Genomic DNA, 8,317 nt, shown 5'->3' with positions numbered 1-8,317 from the left:
CCGCCGCACCCATTGGTTGATGGCTGCTTCCTGCTAAACGGAAAGAGACGGGCGGACATGTGGCTGGAGTGTACGATGAGGACTATATCGCCATCTGCTGGTGGAAAGCGACGCTGCAGGCTTTAGGTTTGCTTTGACCAGCAAAAACCTGTAATTAGCGCCATCTGCTGGCAGAACAGCGCCATCGGCTGGATAAGCGAATCTTCCAGTATAGATTACCGAGAGAGCTCTATCGCCGTCTGCTGGAGAGAGGCGACACTGCATCCTGCTCTCCTTGGAAACTCCATTGATGACTTTTCAGAGTACTACATATATATTTTATTTATCAAAATGATTCTTTTTATTTCCACTTTAAATTGGACATGTTAGTAACTTTACAGGCCTGTATAAATAAATTCCCAACATATCACAATATGCAGCAACATTATCATTTTTTAGTTAAGAAAAAAAAAAAAAAAACCATATGATTAAAACTCTGCCTTTGAGCTTCACTTTGATCGGCTTAGATAATGTCATCAGTCTGCTGCAGGTAGGAGGAAGCATTTCCTCAGTCTCTCTCCCCCAGTGATCAGACTGCAACATTGTAACTTTGTTGCAAGTCACAAGATCAGAGGCTGCCGCAGGGGGCAGATCTGTGTCAGTCATTTGTGAAGACAGCCAGGAACTGTCCAGACACCAGGATTAACCCCTGAGCTGGTATCTCAGTCCAAGAAGTAGACAATGACCCTGGACGATGCCTGAACAATAATAGCTCCGACCTTCTGGAGAGAAAAAAATGGCAGCATGTCAGGAAGAGAGTACTATGATCTTTGTGAAAGGTAATGAATAACCTGGAAGAGTTAACTGACATATTACTGAGCATGCTGGAAAAAATATATTCCCTGTGGCTGGGCGCTTCCTATCCTCTATTATGGAGGATTAACCCCTTGAAGACTGAGCCTTTTTCTGACACTTGTTACTTACAAGTTAAAATTAGTATTTCTCTTTCGTTCATTGATGGACGCAGCTCCAGAATCTTCTTGCCCATTGGGTTATGCTGCCCCCTACAGGAGTAGGACACTAGGCAGGAAAAAGCTTTACCACACCTATGGGGCCGTCCCAGAGGGTATACTCCCACTTCCTGCTATAGGCACTCCGTTTTTTTCTGCCTAGTCAGGAGTAAGGACCTACTGTAGTTCCTTCCTGGGATCTCTGGTGCTGGTATTTCATTTTGAATTGAATTTTTTCCTCTTTTATTATTTTCTGTTCCTGTGAGAACTGCAATCAACTGCGGGACTGGGCGACGGACTGGATATTCTAGATCCTTACAGTCTCCCCAGTCCGGCCAGCGAGCGCATGCAGGCCTCAGCTCTGCGCTAGGTCAGCCGCGACATAGTCCCACTGGACGGGGGGCTGGCCTGTGAGTTAAACGTACGACCTGGTCACGGCCTGAGTCGCAGCATGCCTCTGGCCCGCAGAACCCCTATTCCAATGGTGCAGTGGTCTGCCCTGAGTGGTGCCCACCCGGTTCCATGGTGTGGTAAGTAAGTAGTCCACCCTCCCCCGGGTGGCCTTTTTGGGGTGGACATGGGCCCCTCCCTGGGATGGTCAGGCCCCCGGGTTCTCCTCCTTTTACACATAGCGTCTCCCCTTAAAATCTCAGGGTCCCCTGTTGACCACCCCCCATTCACCCACACTAGCAACCCCCCCCCCCCCCCCAGGGGTGACTATACCTGAAAACTCAGTGCCGGGGGGGTGCTCTACCGCCTGCCAAAATTTTTTGGGGGGGGGATGGTCCTGGCGGAGGCTCCTATTGTTCATGCGTTCCTGGGTTTCCTCTGGGAGTCCCGGGAGCCACATGCGCGCAGTGTGGAGCTGCCATTTTGTTGTGGATGGCTGCTGTATATATCAGCGGCCATGTTTGTTTAGTCCGACGGCCATTTTTTAGTAGTTTCCCATTGAATAGAGCGGCAGCCATGTTTTTGGAGCCTTATGGGCGGTGATTTCGGCAGTGGGGCTCTAGTGTTAACTCCTGGACTTCCTCTTTCTCTCTGATCACTGAACAGCGTGCAGCATTGGTGCTCTGCTCTGAGTCCCTGTGGGTGCAAAACAGCTCTCTCTCTCTGCTATAGCAGCGGCTGGGTGTGCTGGAAACTGTGGTGCCGCTAGCGCGGCAGTGGGGGTTCACTTAGCAGTGTTTTTTTCTTTTGCTGGTGTGGTTCCTAGGGTTAACCCATGAAGTCCCTGGAGCATATTTCCCCACCCGATCCTCTCCCAGAGACTGCAGGGGCCCTCTGGGTCCCAATCTTCTTTGTCTGGAATGACGGCGATCCTGGAGTCACTAGTGTCCAAAGCAAATATGGTCCTGCATAACAGGACGGGTAAAAAGCAGCCCCCGCCTTCACCTGCATCCTCTGTCTCCTCAGAGTTTGAGGTTGATTCACCCGCTGCGTACACAAGTGACCCTACTGGGCCTGTGCTCCGATAGCAAAGATGATTCCTCTTCCACTACAGCCACGCATGAAAAGGTGCTAGTGGATGCACTGATTGTGTTAGTGATGCAAAGTTTACAACTGGAGGATGCAGCTGCGTACCCGCAGATCCTCAAAGGCGACAATGGTCTTCCCTTTTCCCACCTATTTTGACAAAATTGTCACGAGTCAGTGGGATTCCCCTAACGCACTGTTGGGGTGCCTAAGCATTTCGCTAGGAGGTATCCCTTTGATGAGTCCCTTTTGAAAAAGTTGACAGTCCCTCCTGTGGTGGACTCTCAGGTTTCCAGGTTGAACAAAGCCACCCTTCTCCCGGTGGAGGAGTCTCCGGCTTTTCAAGACCCTTTTGACAGGAGAGCCGAGACTTTGGTCTGACACATGTTCACCATGGCCGGTTCGATCCTTAGACTGGTGTGTACCATAACTTTGGTATCCCAGACCTTAACGGAGTGGGCAAAGCTTTTGTGTCTGTCATGGTCTTACCTTCTTGCTGTTCTCCTTCGTTTGACTTGTGCTGGCGGCCATCTTGGTTTCTGGGTTTCTTGTAGCCTCCCACCCTGCGGCTCCTCCTTCCCACTGGGAGGAGCTGGATGCCTAGCTCATATATATAGGAGGTCTGTGGCTTCAGTTCCTTGCTTGGTCCTCCTGTGTTCACATGCTTCTAAGACTGCTGCTGCTTCTGGTCCCTGATCCTGGCTTCGTCTGACTACCCTGCTGGTTCCTGATCCTGGCTTCGTCTGACTACCCTGCTGGTTCCTGATCCTGGCTTCGTCTGACTACCCTGCTGGTTCCTGATCCTGGCTTTGTCTGACTACCTTGCTGGTTCCTGATCCTGGCTTCGTCTGACTACCCTGCTGGTTCCTGATCCCGGCTTCGTCTGACTACCCTCCTGGTTCCTGACCTCTGGCTTCGCAAGGACTCTGCCTCGGTTTCGCCATCCATTTGGACTTTTGCTTTACAGCTTGATTTTCAATAAAGCCTTCTTATTTTCACTTATCTGTTGTTGTACGTCTGGTTCATGGTTCCGTGACATTAGGACCAAGCCATGAATTCTGACGGTACAGGGCCATCCTCGCTACCTACGCTGGTTGCCAGACTTGATCAGCAGGATCACCTGTTGGGTCGGTTCGCCGTGGCGTTGCAAACCCTGCTTGAACGCACGGCTCATTTCGCTCCCGTTGCCGATGGGTCGGTTGTCGTTCCTGGGCCCGCTCCTACTGCCGCTCCGGTTGTTGCGCCAGAGTCTACCCCGACACCTGTTGTTGCGCCTGCGGTGTTTCGGGGTATGACCGGTTCTGCCCCCCTTCCACAGCGCTTTGGGGGAGAGCCAACTCAGTGCCGAGGTTTCCTTAACCAGGTGGGCATTTATTTCGAGTTGCTGCCACATGCCTTTCCTACTGAGAGATCAAAGGTGGGCTTCTTAATTTCGCTGCTCTCGGACAAGGCCTTGGCCTGGGCCAGCCCTTTATGGGAGAACAACAATCCGGTGGTTGCCGAGTTTTCCGGTTTTGTTGCTTCTCTTCGGAGGGTATTCGATGTGCCGGCTCGTGCTGCCTCTGCTGCGAAGCTCCTTATGTCCATCAGACAGGGTTCACGATCCGTAGCTGAATACGCTATTGAGTTTCGTACCCTGGCAGCAGAGGTGGGCTGGAATAATGAGGCTCTGGTCGCTGCTTTCTCTCATGGTCTCTCGGATGCCTTGAAGGATGAGGTTGCAGCTAAGGACCTACCAGTGGAGCTCGAGTCTCTTATTTCTTTCTTGATTTTGATTGACACCAGACTCAGGGAGAGACCTTCCTTTAAGGAGAGTCTGCGGAGGCCTCCTAACAGATTGGCGCCTACCTTTGCTGTCCCACCCGTGCCTCCCTCTCCTCCCACGCCTCCTGGGGATGACTTGGCTGGGGGTGAACCCATGCAGCTGGGCTTTGCTCGCCTGTCCGAGGGGGAGAGGGTACTCCGAAGACGCGAGGGTCGATGCATGTACTGTGGTCTCGGTGGGCATTTTCGGTTGGCATGTCCGAACCGTCCGGGAAACGCTCGCACCTGAGATCCTGTCGGGGGCAGATCTTGGGTGGAGTCTCCTCGTCCCCGGTTTCCCGTGTTGACAAACCACTGATCACTGTTGTCCTCTCCTGGGTCGGGGGCTCAGTGACGACCCAGGCGTTGGTGGACTCTGGTGCTGGTGGTTTGTTCATTGATAGTGTGTTCGCTGCCGCCAATTCCATTCCTCTGCAGGCCCGAGGTTCTCCACTGGCTCTTGAGGCGATAGATGGCAGACCCCTTCTGCCGCCACACGTGACTCATGAGACCCTTCCAGTGGGGATAGCCATTGGTGCCGTTCACAGAGAGTCGGTCTGCTTCCAGGTTATTTCGTCTCCACACTACTCGGTGGTCTTGGGGTACCCCTGGCTCCAGAAGCATAATCCGACTTTCGATTGGAGATCGGCCGAGATCCTCTCGTGGTCACCGCAGTGTGGGGCCAGTTGCATCCATGGGCCTGTCAAGTTGCGGTGTACTTCCTCGGACTCTCTGTTGCCTCCTGAATACGAGGAGTACCGGGATGTATTCGATAAGGTGCGCGCGGTTGCCCTACCTCCGCACCGCCCATACGATTGTGCCATCGAGTTACAACCGGGTGCCGTTCCTCCTCGTGGTAAGGTCTATCCACTGTCGGTAGCGGAGAATGAGGCCATGGAGGAGTACGTGAAGGAGGCGCTTTCACGCGGACACATTCGCAAATCCTCGTCCCCGGCAGCGGCTGGATTTTTCTTTGTGAAAAAGAAGGGCGGTGAGTTGAGGCCTTGCATCGATTACAGGGGTCTCAATCGCATCACGATCAAGAACGCTTACCCGATACCCTTGATTTCCGAACTGTTCGATCGCCTTAAAGGGGCCACGGTCTTTACCAAACTCGACCTGAGGGCGGCATATAACCTCGTAAGGATCAAGGCGGGCGATGAGTGGAAGACCGCGTTTAACACCAGGACCGGTCATTATGAATCCTTGGTTATGCCCTTTGGGTTGTGCAATGCGCCCGCAGTCTTTCAGGAATTCATTAACGATGTTTTCCGTGACCTGTTGCAGCAGTGTGTGGTGGTCTATTTGGATGACATCTTGGTATATTCTGAATCCATGGAGACCCACATTCTGGATGTCAGACGAGTGTTGCAACGGTTACGAGAGAACAAGCTGTTCGGTAAGCTTGAGAAATGCGAATTTCACCGATCCCAGGTAACCTTCTTAGGTTACATCATTTCCGCTGAGGGGTTCTCCATGGATCATGAGAAGGTTTCGGCTGTCTTACAGTGGCCCCAGCCCAGTGGTCTTCGCTCCCTGCAGCGCTTTTTGGGCTTCGCCAATTATTATCGGAAGTTCATCAGGGACTTTTCCATGCTAGCCAAGCCTCTCACGGATCTGACCAGGAAGGGCAGTAATTCCCAGGTCTGGCCGCTCGAGGCCATCCGAGCTTTTGAGGCTCTAAAGTCCGCCTTTGTGTCGGCTCCGATTCTGTCGCATCCCAACCCTGGGTTGCCCTTTGTCCTCGAGGTGGACGCATCTGAGACGGGAGTAGGCACCCTTCTGTCTCAGCGTAGAACACCAGAGGATCCTCTGCTTCCTTGTGGGTTTTACTCCCGGAAACTGTCTTCCGCGGAGTGCAACTATCAGATTGGTGACAGGGAGTTATTGGCCATCGTGCAGGCCCTTAAAGAATGGAGGCACTTGCTCGAGGGTTCGGTGGTTCCGGTCCTCATCCTGACGGACCACAAGAATCTGACCTACCTTTCTGAGGCCAAGAGATTGACACCACGTCAGGCCAGATGGGCTCTGTTCTTGTCACGTTTTAATTACGTGGTCTCCTACCTACCCGGTTCCAAGAACATCAGGGCGGATGCCTTATCACGGCAGTACTCCGACCTGTCCAGGGAGGAGTCGATTCCGACTTCGGTCATACCTCCGAATCAGATCCTGGCCGCCATTCGCACCAGCCTGACCTCTTCCCTGGGTGAGCAGATTTTGGCGGCTCAATCTGGTGCTCCCTCTGGGAGACCCAACGGCAGATGTTTTGTGCCTGAGGAGTTGCGCACTCGGTTGTTGCGAACCTACCATAACTCCAAGACCGCGGGGCATCCTGGAAAGAATCAGCTGTCCTGTGCTGTTTCACGTCTGTTCTGGTGGCCTTCCCTACGTTCCGACATCGCCGCATATGTAGCGGCATGCTCCGTTTGTGCCCAGAGTAAGTCCCCTCGGCACCTTCCGTTGGGCCTTCTGCAACCCATAGCCACCGGGGAGCGCCCATGGTCACACCTGGGGATGGATTTCATTGTGGACCTCCCTGCATCCCGAGGCCATACGGTCATTCTCATGATTGTGGATCGATTTTCCAAAATGTGCCACTGTGTTCCTCTCAAGAAGTTACCCTCTGCACAGGAGTTGGCCACGATTTTTGCCAGGGAGGTCTTCCGGTTGCACGGTTTGCCCAAGGAGATTGTGTCGGATCGGGGGAGTCAGTTTGTGTCCAGGTTCTGGCGCGCCTTTTGCTCCCAGTTGGGGATTCATCTCTCCTTCTCCTCGGCCTACCACCCTCAGTCCAATGGGGTCGCAGAACGATCCAATCAGGCCTTGGAGCAATTCCTTCGTTGCTATGTCTCCGATCACCAAGACAATTGGGTTGACCTCCTGCCATGGGCTGAGTTTGCCAGGAACACGGCGGTGAACTCTTCCTCTGGGACGTCTCCCTTCATGGCCAATTATGGGTTCCAACCTGCCGTGTTACCGGAGGTATTCTCTCCCCAGGATATTCCGGCTGTGGAGGATCACCTTTCCGCCCTACGTGCTTCTTGGGTACAGATCCAGAAGTCCCTTGAGGTCTCTGCGCAGCGCCAGAGACTCCAGGCTGATCGCAGACGAGCGCCTGCTCCTTCCTACCAGGCCGGAGACCGTGTATGGTTGTCCACCCGCAACCTTAACCTTCGAGTGCCCACTCCCAAGCTGGCGCCTCGCTTTGTTGGTCCCTTCCGAGTGCTTCGCAGGGTAAACCTGGTAGCCTATGCCCTTGCGCTTCCTCCTGGCATGCGGATCTCCAACGTGTTTCATGTCTCCCTGTTGAAGCCACTGGTGTGTAATCGTTTCACTTCCTCGGTTCCTCGGCCCCGTCCGGTCCAAGTGGGCAATCGTGAGGAGTATTAGGTGAGCAATATCCTGGACTCACGCCTGGTCCGCGGTCGGGTGCAGTTTTTGGTTCATTGGCGTGGTTATGGTCCAGAGGAGCGTTCCTGGGTTCCCTCCGCAGATGTCCATGCTCCTGCCTTGCTCCGAGCCTTCCACGCACGCTTCCCTCAGAAACCGTTCTTTACTCCGCGGAGGAGGGGTCCTTGAGGGGGAGGTACTGTCATGGTCTTACCTTCTTGCTGTTCTCCTTCGTTTGACTTGTGCTGGCGGCCATCTTGGTTTCTGGGTTTCTTGTAGCCTCCCACCCTGCGGCTCCTCCTTCCCACTGGGAGGAGCTGGATGCCTAGCTCATATATATAGGAGGTCTGTGGCTTCAGTTCCTTGCTTGGTCCTCCTGTGTTCACATGCTTCTAAGACTGTTGCTGCTTCTGGTCCCTGATCCTGGCTTCGTCTGACTACCCTGCTGGTTCCTGATCCTGGCTTCGTCTGACTACCCTGCTGGTTCCTGATCCTGGCTTCGTCTGACTACCCTGCTGGTTCCTGATCCTGGCTTCGTCTGAATACCTTGCTGGTTCCTGATCCTGGCTTCGTCTGACTACCCTGCTGGTTCCTGATCCCAGCTTCGTCTGACTACCCTCCTGGTTCCTGACCTCTGGCTTCGCAAGGACTCTGCCTCG

Source organism: Pelophylax lessonae, assembly GCF_965119305.1.
Source record: "Pelophylax lessonae genome assembly, chromosome: 10".
NCBI classification, from domain to species: domain Eukaryota; kingdom Metazoa; phylum Chordata; class Amphibia; order Anura; family Ranidae; genus Pelophylax; species Pelophylax lessonae.
The sequence above is the reverse complement of the archived record's forward strand: the minus strand, read 5'-3'. Positions refer to the sequence as shown.